Raw genomic sequence first — 14,610 nt, forward strand, 5'->3', positions numbered from 1 at the left:
GACAAATTATTTTAAAGCATAATTCAGGTTGTTATATGAAGTGAACAATTAGTTTGGACTTAGTCTAAAATTACAAAGGTCTAAATGTTGTATTAATTTCTTTTTCATTTGAATTATTTGTGTACGATTGTTGTGAATAAATAAATTTCGATATTGACACTTATTATATTTAGTGTCTTTGAGCTATGATACAAATTATGTCGCCCTCAGCATGTTCCGCCATAGGTTGGGGTGCAACACTATTATTTTCTTATCTCATTTTCCCCATTACTTATCTTAAGAATATTTTTGGTCCTTCATCTTTATTAAGTTGTCAAATTTTGACCGATTTTTTTTTTGAGATGTTACATTAATTGATGGATAGTCTTTATTAATTTGTTAAATTTGGACCGAAACCCCAATTCTTTGTTGATAATCTTGACACAAAAGTATTTATTGATGGATAGTCTTTCAGTTTCATAAAACAAAAGAAAAACTTGCCGCTTTTGGTAAGCAAGCGAGTGATTATTTTATGAGGTGGCTACAGAGGTAAGCGAGCAGACGAATGTGATTGTTAAAATTAATTCAAAATGTTTTTGGTGAAAATATAAACATTATGGCGGGGAATTAATGATTTTGGCGGTTTTGTGAATAGATCATAACACAGACACTTAATTTTAACCGGTGACCTCATGTGATGCACGAGATGCTTAAAAAAAATACAATTAAGCTATAGAAATTAATTGATTAAAACTATATTTTATCAAATCAAATGGTCTTATACGTTTAAATTATATTTTCTAACTGAATATTCATATCAATACGTGGTGTATTCTCACGCAGTTTATTAATAATCACAAAAAAGATGCACCTAGTGATTTTATAAGTTGTAAATATATTTTTTAATGCAATAACAAATTCTAACAAAAGATGATAAGATGTTTCATTAAGAATGACATAAAAAAAGAATATCATGTATAAAATTAGCATGAATAAATTATAATTTTGAAAGAGATAGATGAGAACGCCATGGGTCCAAGGAGGTTGAATAAATATGTGATAATAAAATTGCTATTATCGTTCATCTAAATTCATACACTCATCTTCTACACTCAAAAGTGTATATAAATTGATTAATAATTATAAAAAAAGTTAGACTTGATTTCATTAAATATATAAATATTTTTAATATATTGGCATAAATACATGCATATTGTTAATCCATATAATTTAGTTAATTAGTTATTTAATTAAAAAATGGATTGATATTTTTTTATTACACTGACATAAATATGTTTTTATTAAAAATAGAATAATAGTTTGAGCAGGAAACTTAGGCTAGGAATAAATCTTCAAATGACATGTGTCTTCAGTAATTTTCTTTGATTAAAATAGATAGATAAAAACAATTTAAACAATATATTTTATAATAATACCGATGCATTTTATAAATAATTAACCTGTATGTATACTAGTACTTAAATTAAACCGATCAGGACTAAACATTTTAAAATTGATTTTTTTGTTTTTAAGAGAAACGATTATGTCTAGAGTTTTTAAAATGGATTACTCTATAGAATAGTAACCAAGTTTTGAAATTGTTCCAATTAAGTCACTCTTAAATATTTTGTTCCAATCAGACATTGCAATTTTTCAGATTTTTTTTTTCAATTTTCGCAATTTAAAAATTATTTTTCTCAATTTTTACTAATTTTTTTAATTTTTAAAAAACTATTATGCAATGTCAAACTATTTTAAAAAAAAACTAGATAACCCGCTATCCAGGTAAAATATCTAGGATTGGAACACAGAGGAAACTTTAGTTGCCTGATTTAAACAAAATATTTTATGAGTGACTTGATTGGAACAATTTCAAAACTTGGTTATTATTCTTTTGGAATAACAGGAGTTTTCTTTTAAAATTGCAAAAATTGTTTCAAAATATTTTATGAGTAACTTGATTAGAACAATTTTAAAATATTTTAAAGAGTAATCCCTTTTTAAAATTGCAAAAATTCTTAAATTTTTAGAATACCAGGAGTTTTCTTTTGGATCGTCTCTTGCTGCTACAACGTACTAGTGTTCATAGATTCTTAAGTGCTATTTGTAATATGTGATGACTAGCAACGCATTGTTGCTAGTTTGATTGTTATTAGTTTGTAGATTGTTCATGAGTTGAAATACTCTTCTTAGTTGTAGGTTTTGAGTGATTGCATAGTTCTTGTGTGAGAAACGTTTTTAGAATAGCTTAAGAGAGGACGGGGCACTGATACGGGTAGGGTGCGTGGCTTTCAAACCACATGACAATAGCACCGTCACCCCATGTGGGCGTTTCATTTCATGACAAATGTTTGCCACATAAAGTTGGCATTTATTGTACTTGGAGAATTAAAAAACAAACAAAAAGTTCTATGGCATTTGTGGGTAGGTGTTGCCAATAATTTTGTTGTTTGTGGGTACTTGATGGTAGAAATAAGATGACAATAAAGAATTAGGCGGTGCATGAATAATACACTTGAGTGTCTCTTCTCCTCTTATAGATTGACACATCTGGAGGTTTCAAACAAATTTTTATATATAACAGGAAAAAATAGCTATAAAATATATTAAATGTTAAATTGTAAATAGTGGGACCACCCAATTTATTATCCAAATACTAAACCGTGTAGTTTCCCTCTTCTATTCATATATGCTATTGTTTTATTAATGTATCGATCTAATAAATCTATTCAATCTTTGATTACATTATTAAAGAAAGAAGCAATTTATTTTTCAAGATTCAAAATTTGTAAATACTTATCTTTGTTTCATGTGGTTTGTCTCGTTACGTTGTTTAAGAAAGACTAGAAATGAGTTGGTGTTTAATGGTAAGCTGATTCAATTGTATAACGTGGTTGGTGATATAAAATCTATCAGGTATTTGTGGGCAAGGAACCGATGAAAGCGAGGCAATTTGTCTTGAGAAAATTGGCAGGGTTTTGTATTGTGATTGTGTAATATATAGAGGTTATATGGTGGATTTGGTGGTTGTAAAGCATGGTCCTTGTTGCCCTCTATATATATATATATAAATATACTCTTGGTTTAAAAAACCATGGCCTAGTAGTATAGTATTTATTTCATTTTTTTTGTTACAAGTATAAGGTTAGACTGTAGTGATTTTAGGTGGAAAACGAGCACACGCCATTGATGAGTGATGACACCAGACCAAATTCATACTATTTAATATCAATATTCAACCAAAGGATTGAATAGAAACAAAACTCATTACAATTGTTTGGCGATAACTAAAGGAAACAACCATTCAAAGGCAGCTTTTGGGCACCAGTTGACCCGAAGCCCTACCATGAACATTTTCACATGTCGAGGTGGTTGCTCGATTCGGAGTCGTTAGTCTAATGTTTCGCATTTGAATCCCTCTACACGGATTACTTACGCTGCACTGAAACTTCACTGCTTCCGCTGTGGTTGATGTCCCTTTAATGTTGCTGTATCGCACGTTGCTCACTTCGACTCCAGATGTCTACATTTGTTTGTTAAAATGTTAACGAGTCAATAATGGGTTTGAATGTGATTCGGACTTGTATGGTGATTTCTAACACGACACAAAAATAATCATGTTGGCTAATATAGTTTGTTTATTAAATGGGTCCATCAAAACACTACTAAATTATAAGCGGGCTAACCTGACAATGGCCCATTTAATAAATGGGTTGATTTGCTAACCTGTTTTTATCCTTATGGTTAGAAAGAAATTTATTTGGATTTTGGATAAACTTGTTTAGAAAGGGCGTTCATCATTTAAATTTTAAAACTTTAATTTTTAATTTTCGTCTAGGGATTCATTTTTTAAATTATTTTTCACTCCTAAACACGATTATAAGTGTCTGGATTAGGGTTAATGCTTTTTATACGGATAAATAAATAAGTTGTGTTTGGGTTCCCCTATCAATTGGAAATTATTTAACATGTGAACCCGTCAGTCGACCTGAAAAAACTGACACCCTTTGACAAAACCTAGTGCATAATAAGTGTTGTCTCACCTGACGTGGGCATCGATCACCCGGGCAGTAAGTCTGGTCGATGATAATCGGGTTGTCGACTGCCTTCATTACAATGTTCCTGAACTCCACATTTGTTGCATAACTCTTGCTTTCTCGCGCCCATGATTTGATCCGCACTCCATTTTGTGTTTTGGTAAACACGGCGTTTGTCACCGTCACGTTTTGCACACCGGCTTCGTTTAAACTGTTCCCCAAGCTACCTATGTTGCAAATTCAGGATTATGCACTATTATAATAAGAAAGATATGAATTCTTTTAAAACCTCATGATGACAAATAAATAGTTTGTGTTTTTTTTAACTTTAAATATGAGTTGGTTGCCGCTATTTAAAATAACGACATTAAAGTTAATGTTGTTATCTCATATGGCGGACATAACTTTCTGATCTAGTTTGATTTGCATAGTTGAAGGATCTAAAGCCGCTATCTTAGATAACAACTAACCCAGATATAAATTCCAAATAATAAAATCACCCATTTACCACAAACTATTTCTTTCCAAAGAACTCTATTTAAAAAAAAAGATTAAGGGGCTGAAGTTTATACCTAATACCATGGCCCGGGCCGCAAGCGATTTTCTCCATCCATATGTTCTTGGATCCGGGACCAACTGCGATACAATCGTCACCTGTCCTAATAAGACTATTCCTTATGGTAACACCGGTAGATGATTGAATGATGATCCCATCTGTATTTGGGCTACGGCTCGGTGCTATAATGTTCAAATGGTCGAACACGATATTGTTGCTGTCGCTTACGGTGACATGAATCAGTTCACTGTATAGTGACTTGAGCCCGCTAACCATCACATTGTTCGACCACAGGATCGATAACGACTGCACAACACACATGGTTTAACAAATTAAATCACTACTTGAATAATTAGTAACACATATTCAAAACACTTTTATATGGATACTTAGGTTGTAAACAAGACGAATCGACTGTGAGCTACTTAAAATTGGCACCCTAAAATCTTGAATCAAGCCAGGCTTAAACGAGCTCGGGTTCGAGCTTCACATACCTAGCTAGAATAGGCTCGCGAGTCTAAACAAATGTTTTATTTATATAAATACAATAATTATTGTTTTGTATAATAAATATATAACATATCAGAAATAATAATTTACATATAAAATGTGCAAAAATAACTAAATAATACTTATTCAATTATTTACAAAATTATATATAAATAACTATATAATAAAATAGTTAAATATTTAATAAATAACAAATAATAAGTTCGTGTTGAGCTCGAACTTGAAACTTTATCAAGTTTTAGAAATATAGATCTAACGACCGAGCTCAAGCTCGAGCATAAATTCACTTAAAACTGAACGAGACGAGCTGGGCTCGGCTACACCTCGAGACACTCACCCTTACTCCAGGCGGGCATCGACTACCGGTCCTCCGACAAGCCCAGAACTTCGAACCCCTTGCATCAATGGTTCCACCATGTATAGTTAACCTCGAAACCTTAGTGAACAATATCCAGAACCCGGAGTTGCCCATGTCCTGATAGTTTGGTGGTGCAACAATGGTCCCATCAATCTGAAACAAGATCCGGCTCCTGCATGGTCCGCTAAACACGACCGGTTTAGTCATGAAGACGCCCCGAGGGACATAAACCATGGTCGAGCTCTTTGAGGCGCATGCAGCCCTCCACGCCCTTTCAAACGCCTGGCTTGAGTCGGTTCGACCATCGGGTCTGGCTCCATAACTAACCACATTGTAGGAAGCTGCATTACATGACATAAAGAATGAAAATATGAAGCAAATGCATGCACTTCTAGGAGGTGTTGATCCATGGCTGCAAATTTTAGTAGAACTATGAGTTAGTGAGTTATATATAAAATGTGTTGTATATATACATATATAGATATAGAATATTTATATGATTCATTGGGAAGCATGTTTATGTGAATCGTTTAAAGAAGCATCCCGGAAAGAATGCATCTAAGCTTTAAATTTTATGCAGACGAAGACTATGAACACATGTATGTATATATTGTATATGAAGTAATGAAGATATCAAGTGTTGTACGGTATGAACATGGTTTTGAATTTTCATGTGACCATGATATTGATCATTTAAAAAACAAATTGGATGGCCATGATATGTGGTGTATATATAGATGATTAATGATTTCATTTTGTTTATTGGGAAGGATGTAAATATGAATTGTTTAAAGAAGCATCCCGGAAAGAATGCATCTAAGCCTTAAATTTTATGCAGACGATCGAAGACTATGAACACATGCATGTATATTGTATAATGTATATGATAATATGAAGATATCAGGTATGTACGGTATGAACATGATTTTGAATTTTGGACAGTACTAGCCATGTGACCATGATGTTGTTCATTTAAAAAATATATAATAGGGATGACAACTGATGAGCAATCCTTCGTATAATTTGCAACCTATCTCTTAAAAAGAATTTACATGCATGTCATGTTTACCAACTTGAGTGTATAGGTAAAAGTGTGTATTTTTTCTATAAAAATCTTAAATGAATAGAATTCTTGAAATTGAAAGAATAGAATTTTTTTTAAATTAAAATTTACTAAAAAATATTTGAAATTTAAAGCCGCAGCAATCACAAAAAAATGGAATCTATCATTACCACGGGCCCTAGCAGTGCTGTTATCGTCACCTCCATAAATCGCCAACGCCGACCGAGTACCACTTACCGGTCATCTACAACCATTGTGTCACCATCACAACCTACACCACACCATCAACAATGGCAGCATAGTGGGTGCAGTGATGAAGCTTGGGTGAAAACGTACACCAAAGAGGACGAAAATACATATAAAAAATTTCATAAAATGGTGGTGGTGGTGTGAGGGGCTTTTTTTTTGGGGGGGCTCAAATTTCCCTACAACAAGTAAATTTACACTACGTATAAAAGTTTTCAGTTGAGAACACGTAAATTTCACTATTGAGTGAAAAAACGGGGGCAGGATCCCCTAGCACTTGATAAGATTCGCCCCTGAGTGGGTGGAGGCAAGGGTGGTGGTTGGTGGCAGTGACAGATTGGGGATGGGAAGTGGATGGAAACAAAAACAATGATGGCCAAAATGTAGAGTGTGGCAGTAGTATCCGCAATAGGGAGGGGGTGGGGTGGGGTGGGGTTACGACAAGGGTTGCGGAATGTGACGCTTTAGTGATTAGTTGAAGATTTTAATTCCTTCATTCGAATTTCTTCACAAATTAGAAGAAATGTTGGATTCATACTCATAAAGGAGTTTCGAGGGAATTAAATTAAAGTTTGATTGCAATTACTTTGTCAATTAAATATGATTCCAAATCAAAAAAATTCTTTGAACCAAACATTTTAAGAAATAATATTTTGATTTAAGTGGAACTTCAACTGAATTATGCAAACCAAACTGATTCTACAGTGTTTTCGAGTTTCATTTAAAAGAGAAAAGGGAAAGAAAATGAATGATGGAAAAAATATGTTGTGTTTCCGAGTTTCATTTAAGAAATAAAAAGAAAGGAAAAAAATAAAATGGGTGTTCCTGACTTTCATTAAAAGAAAAAAATGATGGGAGGGAAAAGAAAATGATGAGTAAATTATTGAATTTGTATTTTTCCAAATTAAAAATATTTGGAATGAAAGAAAATTAAAGAGAAAGAAGCGATGTCAGAAGAAAAGATAAAAAGAAAAAACTTTCTTTTCCTTATTTTTCTTTTTATATCTAAACTCGCTAACACAACGTTAAGAGTTGGGGCATATAGGGGTAAAGTTCTGAGTAGGTGAAATAAAGGTTTCATAAATTTTAGATTTATGGGATCTTGGATAACCTTTTTCCATGCCAAACTAAAAACCAAAACCAAAGTCAAAGCCAAACTAGAAGTTTATATTTTATACCAAAAACTCAATTTCACTTTAATTTGCGTCTTACATTTTGTTAAAGCAAGTACTTCTGCCTATAGTATCGATTATATACACTTTATTTGAGAATTTTGGCTAAGTATGGAGATGGCGATGAGAGTGAGTTAGTGAGAGGGTAAGAACATGCAATTAAAGTATTTCTATAAAACACGAATAAGACTTTCTACATGTTTACACTATGTGTACGTGTGAGAGAGAGAAAGAGAGAGTCATAATGTTATTCTTATAGAGGAATCGCATCTACAATGATGTCATATAGTTGTCCTTTTACTTATATGGGATCACTTAATGTCACACCCCGTTGAGCGATCTGCGGAAGCGTAAAACGGAAATGCAACAGATACAACTGGTATCAAATACATTGTTCATAAAGAAACATTACTAACTAATTTACAATATATTACATCGTTCTAACATCTTTTACAAACTAAGTGATTCAATCAAACTAGTCCGTTAACTACTTCACTTCATACTTGAATGCTCATAGCATCGATCACAATCCCAACACGAATCACATAAGCAATCTATTCCATTTTTTCTGATTACCTGAAAAGCATGTTTAAAAAACGGTCAACTACGAATAGTTGGTAAGTTTCATAAGTTTAACGAAATCAGTTCTGCATACCACACAGTCATAGTTTGTATGTACGCGCGTATGTAAAAATATGTATTTATGTTTGTATAAATATGTACAGACGTATCCTTGTGTGTGGCATATGCACACATGTAAGTTTATAATATGAATTCGAAATTTCGGTAAAATCGTGATTGTTTGTTCGTACTACGTGTTTCCAATTTCCGTGTTTAACCAACCACTGTGGACCCCCTTCCTCCCACAACGGTTCCACATAAACTCAACCACTGTGGCCCCCCTTCTGCCCACAACGGTTCCGCGTATCATCAACCACTGTGGTCCCCCTTCCGCCCACAATGATTCCACGTAAACTCAAACATTATATAGTGTACACGCAAATAATTAGTATTTTCTACACATAGTATTTCCTACGCCTATTCACATAGCATGTAGATAGACACATATACACATATAGTATTTATCACGTATCACCAATCACTGTGGCTCCCCATCCTCCCACAATACGCATAATCACATAATTTTCTTAACATTCATGTCATAATCAAGTTAGTTCGTTTAATAAGTTGCAGCAGAACTTGGCTCATATGTCATACTCAACTTTAGTTTGTTACTATTGTGGCCCCCCTTCTGCCCACAATAGCTCCATGGTCATCACAGATCACTTTATTCACCCATGGCCGTTACAGACCACGTTATTCACCAATGGCCGTTACAGACCACGTTATTTCCCCAACCTGTTGTGTTTAGCATTATATAGCTTATTTGTATAAACAGGTTGTCACGTATGATTTCATTATGTTTTGGCATTCGTAGTGTTTCCATTTAATATATCAATCATGATAATAATCACCTTTCATCAGCACGTAGTTTATCATTATGTTTGTAAGAATTTTTCATATATGAAGGTTCAGGTATTTTTCGTTCTGAACCGTTTTCAGATAGATAATACATATGAACATGCTTTTCACCCCAAAAGTTCGTAACACAGTTTAAAGGGTGGGGTCATGAAACTCACGGTTTTGTAGGCACTCAGTGCGAGATCAGCTCGGGGTTCGTTTTCCTTGCTATCACTTAGTCTTTATACTCAAAATTATAATAATATTAATATTTTAATATTATTATAATCTTTGTACTAAGCTGGGTTGTATAGCTAGTTTGGGTGTGGCTGTAACGCCCAGAAAGTGCCAATAGGCTTAGATTGTGATGTTGTTCAATGTCTAATGTTTAAAATCGAACTTAGCTCAGTTTTCCCGTTTCACCAGCTGGGCCAAGTTGCTCGTTTATGCGTTTGGTAAACATTTATGGGGATGTAAGCCTGGGTAAACGTGTTGGTTGATAAAATGATTAAGTTATAAAGAAAGATCACAATGCAGGGGTCTGGATTCGTTACGGGGCTCGTTTCCGTTTATTTAGTTTGATTTGGAGAAAAACGCACACAATCTATCCAAATTGTCCGGATTTCTCACAAAAAGTTTGTTTTTACATAATTAATCCGAAAATATGCTTTTTGATCACTTTTGATGTTCTGATATTCTAACAAGTTCGTTAATCACAAACTTGCCGGTTTTCGTCAGAATTAAACTTGTTTAATCTTTAAATTAGCATAATTAATTATCCGTTAATTATTAGATTATGAAAATTTAGAAACTTATCAAATAAATTATGTATATTTTAATAAAAATATTTTTGGAATTATTTACTGATTTATAAATTTAAAAAAAATCATTTTATGTGCTATAATTAGCCCGAAAATCATCCGTTTATACCAAATGATTTCCGAAAAATCCGCCAAAATCCCTGAGTGACCAAAAAACTTCCCAAATAACCTGTAGCAATTATAAAATCTAAAAATCTTGCCAAATATCATTTTCGAGCCAAAAACGACTATGAAAATCCGAATGAATGCAAATGCATAAGACATACCTAGGGTTTTCCAAATGACCCCAAATTTCATATGTGATCATAATATATCAAATCTGAGTACCCCAAACAATTTCATAATTTTTCAAGCATTTTAACTATTTTTCCCAAATAAACGTCCCAATTCGGTAATAAATTCACCAAATATTCTCTGATGGTCGAAAAATTACCAAATTTGGACAAGGACTCATTTATATGGTCCCTTATGTCCCTGAAAAATTTTATATCCTAAAAACATGCACATCACAATCGAATCCTAAACAGCCCGTAATCGAGTAAATCGGTATTACCTTTGCGATTTTGGTTCGTTTTCGCTCTCTTAATCAAGTTTTCGAGTTCTTATGATTTTATGCAAGCTAGATACAGGTCCTATGTCACAGAAAAGCATGTTTCATCGATATGGCAGCCTTGGAACTTAGGGTTTCGGCTAGGATATTAAACCGAACTTTTGGACCGTAAAAATGCCATTTAAACCCTTTAATCCGTGTTTATGGCCAAAAAAGAGTACGATTCTGATTCCTAACCATGTGTATGATCAAAGCATGTTTTTGAACCATTTTTAGGATTTTTTCATGGTTAGAAATAATTTACAGTAATCAAGCTATGGTTATATGAATTTAAACATGATTAACAGGTTGAAAACTTGATTAAAATGAATCCTTACCTAGTGTTTTTGAACTTGGTTGAAGAAGGCAGCAAGAATCCTCCAGATTTTGTAAAAGAACTGATCTTAAAATATCTTTCATATATTATATAATAAGATGAAGAATTTAGAGGGGGTTTACCCTTTATGCGTATGGAATGGGCAAAGGCCCATTTGGGCCTAGTTTTGGCCCAAATCTCTCAAGTTTTGTGTCTATACGCGAAATGCCGAGTGCAAATTTATTTCGGGTTCGGTTTTTGACGCGAAAAATATACCGGGTACGACAAACAGTGCAAAAACAATCGTTTTTCGGTCATTTTTGTATAAATTTATAAAAACATACTATGTAGTTGTAAATATCAAAAATATTTTCACGAATCGCTTAAAACATTCCCAATAAGTGTTTGGTAAATCTTTTTCGGCCTAACGGATAATACAATGCTTGTTTCGGAACTATCTTTCACGATTAAATCCATAGCGGGTAGTTAAACGAGCATGTTTTCGTTTAACTGGTTTGCTATCAAACTGAGGCCATAATACTAATATATTGGCCTATATTAAACGTATATTATTTATAGATGGTCCCCTGGGACATCCGGGTCATAACCAGAGTCGTTCGGTTATTCGTTACGCAATAAGCGATTAAACGCTTATTCGAGTTTGTAAGTATTAAGGTGTATCCAGTTTTGTCACGAATGTCACACTTAATTTCGTTATCTATAAGATTTGTCTATGGCCCTTTGGGATCTACCCACGATAATGACTTATAACTTCTTTTTAAGATCACCTAATGTTGTTGTCTATGTCGATGTGATTTAACTTTGGATTGGTTTGTTGTAAGGGCAAATTAAATATAACGTAAGTTATAAAATTTACAATAACTATTAAGTATCGGTAACAAAGTGAATTATATAATTTACAATAACTGTTAAATATCATAAATGATGTTCTTTTTAATAACAACTTAACCTCGACATAAATAACTTGTTTCCTATTCTAGTATGTTTTTATTACTGCAAAATAATATTTTTACTTTAGTTTATATCAATAGTTTTAAAGTACCATTTTATTCAGGTTTGAACCTCATAAATATTTTTAAAGAGTCACACCACATTGGCTCCTATCATAGTATCATCCTATGCCGTGTATGTATTACAACACTCGATCTAATTTTATTGAACCGAAGATATTCTGACGTATGTGATTAAGTAAGTGAAGAAACACTAACCGGACCCCGGACAGATTACTGGTAACCTGGGGGTTAGATAGATGTTTCCCACGAGGGGTTGGACCCTTGGAAGATGGTTCTTCTGATAACCTGCAAAACAGACACCGTGAGCTCGTCACTGAGAAGGGGGGGGTTCCTCCTTGTGACCACCCTCCGGCGTGAGAATCAGACTAGATTGCTCTTTAAATATAAAAGTATATTAAGAGATTGCTAGAGCAGATATCAGGTATATTATGATAATGTGATAAGATGTGATCATACAAGATAAGATGAGATGGTCATACCATTTGTGGTATTTATAGCCGAAGGTAGGTTTCCAAGGAGGTATGGCCGGCTGCAACAGTGTTCCTGTTCACCAACAGTAGCCTACGCACGTGCCCTGCTGGTAGTTGGTGGGTAGGTAGCGGCTGATAGCGACCAGGCCTGCTGTATACTATTCCTTTTCCACCAACTGTCAGCTACGCACGTGGTATGACAAGAGTTGGTGAGTAGGCAGCGGCTAATAGTGACATACAGTGTAGGAGCATGCTGCTCGCCATACTGTTGTCTATAAGCTGTCGTATCTTTAGTAAGATCTTTTTCCCATACCTCGTCAGGTACAGTACAGAAGATCTTCCTGTATCGTACGGACTGGCTTATTTGGGCGGGAGTATTCCCCCTCCCGCCCTTGTGCGGGATTGTTCCCGGCTTCGCTCATTCCTTCAGGTGACACTGAACGATTGAGAGCTAAGTGCCTTGTGCGTGTAGCCTTGCTGCGCGGGTGGCCTTCCCTAATGGCTTGTATCCGAGGCTGCGGGGACAGGCGGAGTCCTTCATCATTGGGAGGCATTTCCTGCGGGACCAGCTTGCGTACTGCGCGTAAGGACGTCACGTCTCTGAGCATGGTTGGTCCTGCGGATCCAGTTGGTTTCTGCGCAGACGTCCCTGTTTGAGGTGAGTCCTGCGGGTCCAACTGGGCTCTGCTGGGACCTACCTCTTCAAGTCCCCCCAGTCCAATGTTCTTCTCATGCGTGTTTAATAAAGTGAGGTGAACTTTTGGACTTAAGCAAGGGGTTTTGAAAAGGGTTTTTAAGGTTTTCCATGGGGATTCCTCCCGCGGAAGTCCTTGTCACTTGCAGAAATTCCCGAGTTTCCTGCTTGGTCTTTGGGTATGATGCGGGTAGGTCTGTAACCTCCTCGCAAGTCAGGAGCGTTGAGTCCCACTTGTGTGGATTCTCCATGAGGTTTTGGTAGTTTTGAACATAGTGATCAATTATGGTAAAACCACCAATTCCATCCTGGAGCTTCAAACAACGTAGTTCTCGACGTTCCCGCTATGCGGGGATGTTATTTCCGCTTCCGCAGGCATTGCCCAGAAGATCCTTCTTGGTTTCAATTCCCAGCGGAGCGCTAGGTATGTGAAGGGTTTTGCCTTAACACTGTACCAGCGCTCGTCTTACGGTTACTTTACTTCCAAGGTATTCCTGTCGTCAATTCCCTGCGGGTGCTAGGTATGTGAAGGGTTTTGCCTTTACACTGTACCTGCACCCGTCTTATAGTTACTTGGTTGCCGAGGAATATTTGGCTTCAATTCCATGCGGGTGCTAGGTATGTGAAGGGTTTTGCCTTTACACTGTACCCGCATCCGTCTTACAGTTACTTGTTTGCCAAGGTTTTACTTGGCTTCAATTCCCTGCGGGTGCTAGGTATGTGAAGGGTTTTGCCTTTACACTGTACCCGCATCCGTCTTACGGTTACTTGTTTGCCAAGGTTTTACTTGGCTTCAATTCCCTGCGGGTGCTAGGTATGTGAAGGGTTTTGCCTTTACATTGTACCCGCATCCGTCTTACGGTTACTTGTTTGCCAAGGTAAGGGGTATTTTCCCGCTTACTTTTTAATATTTTCAAAAATTTGAATTTTGAAATTCGAAGGGTTGGTGGAAAGATAGGAACAGTCCAAACCTCTGAAACGTCGTGCGACGGTTTCTTCTGACTGTGTCAGGACGTGCAGGAAGTTATGGTGACGTGACAGTACATGGTCATTCCAGACGCTTTTCAGGCGCGTGGGCGGGATTTTCGGGCGCGTGGCCGCGAAATTACTGGCACACGTCCTTTCAACAGCTGTTTCCAGCTTGCTTTTTGCCACGTGTCATAGTTTCATTGCACCTTCGATTTCTCTCTCCTCCGCATTAAATTCACCGCATTAATTGCGATTACTATATAAAGGGGGAGAGGGTTCTTTGTAATCCACACTTTCACCCTTCTCTTCTTCTTCTTAGCGATTTCCGGCAAATA

General features: G+C 35.6%; 1 pseudogene across 1 annotated transcript; it reads right to left on the bottom strand.

Moving 5' to 3' along the window:
• Nucleotides 1–3,248: 3,248 nt before the first annotated feature.
• LOC143548242 (polygalacturonase-like) lies at nucleotides 3,249–6,757 on the bottom strand (annotated as a pseudogene). The gene is made up of 5 exons (XR_013137917.1): nucleotides 6,741–6,757; nucleotides 5,420–5,852; nucleotides 4,589–4,878; nucleotides 4,023–4,269; nucleotides 3,249–3,502 (listed from the first exon to the last, which is right to left on the bottom strand). The product of XR_013137917.1 is annotated as a polygalacturonase-like (transcript).
• Between the last annotated feature and the right edge of the window lie 7,853 nt (nucleotides 6,758–14,610).

Source organism: Bidens hawaiensis, unplaced genomic scaffold (genome assembly GCF_021521415.1).
Source record: "Bidens hawaiensis isolate Kalapana, Puna unplaced genomic scaffold, B.hawaiensis_p1.1 tig00014981_1, whole genome shotgun sequence".
Taxonomy (NCBI): Eukaryota; Viridiplantae; Streptophyta; class Magnoliopsida; order Asterales; family Asteraceae; genus Bidens; species Bidens hawaiensis.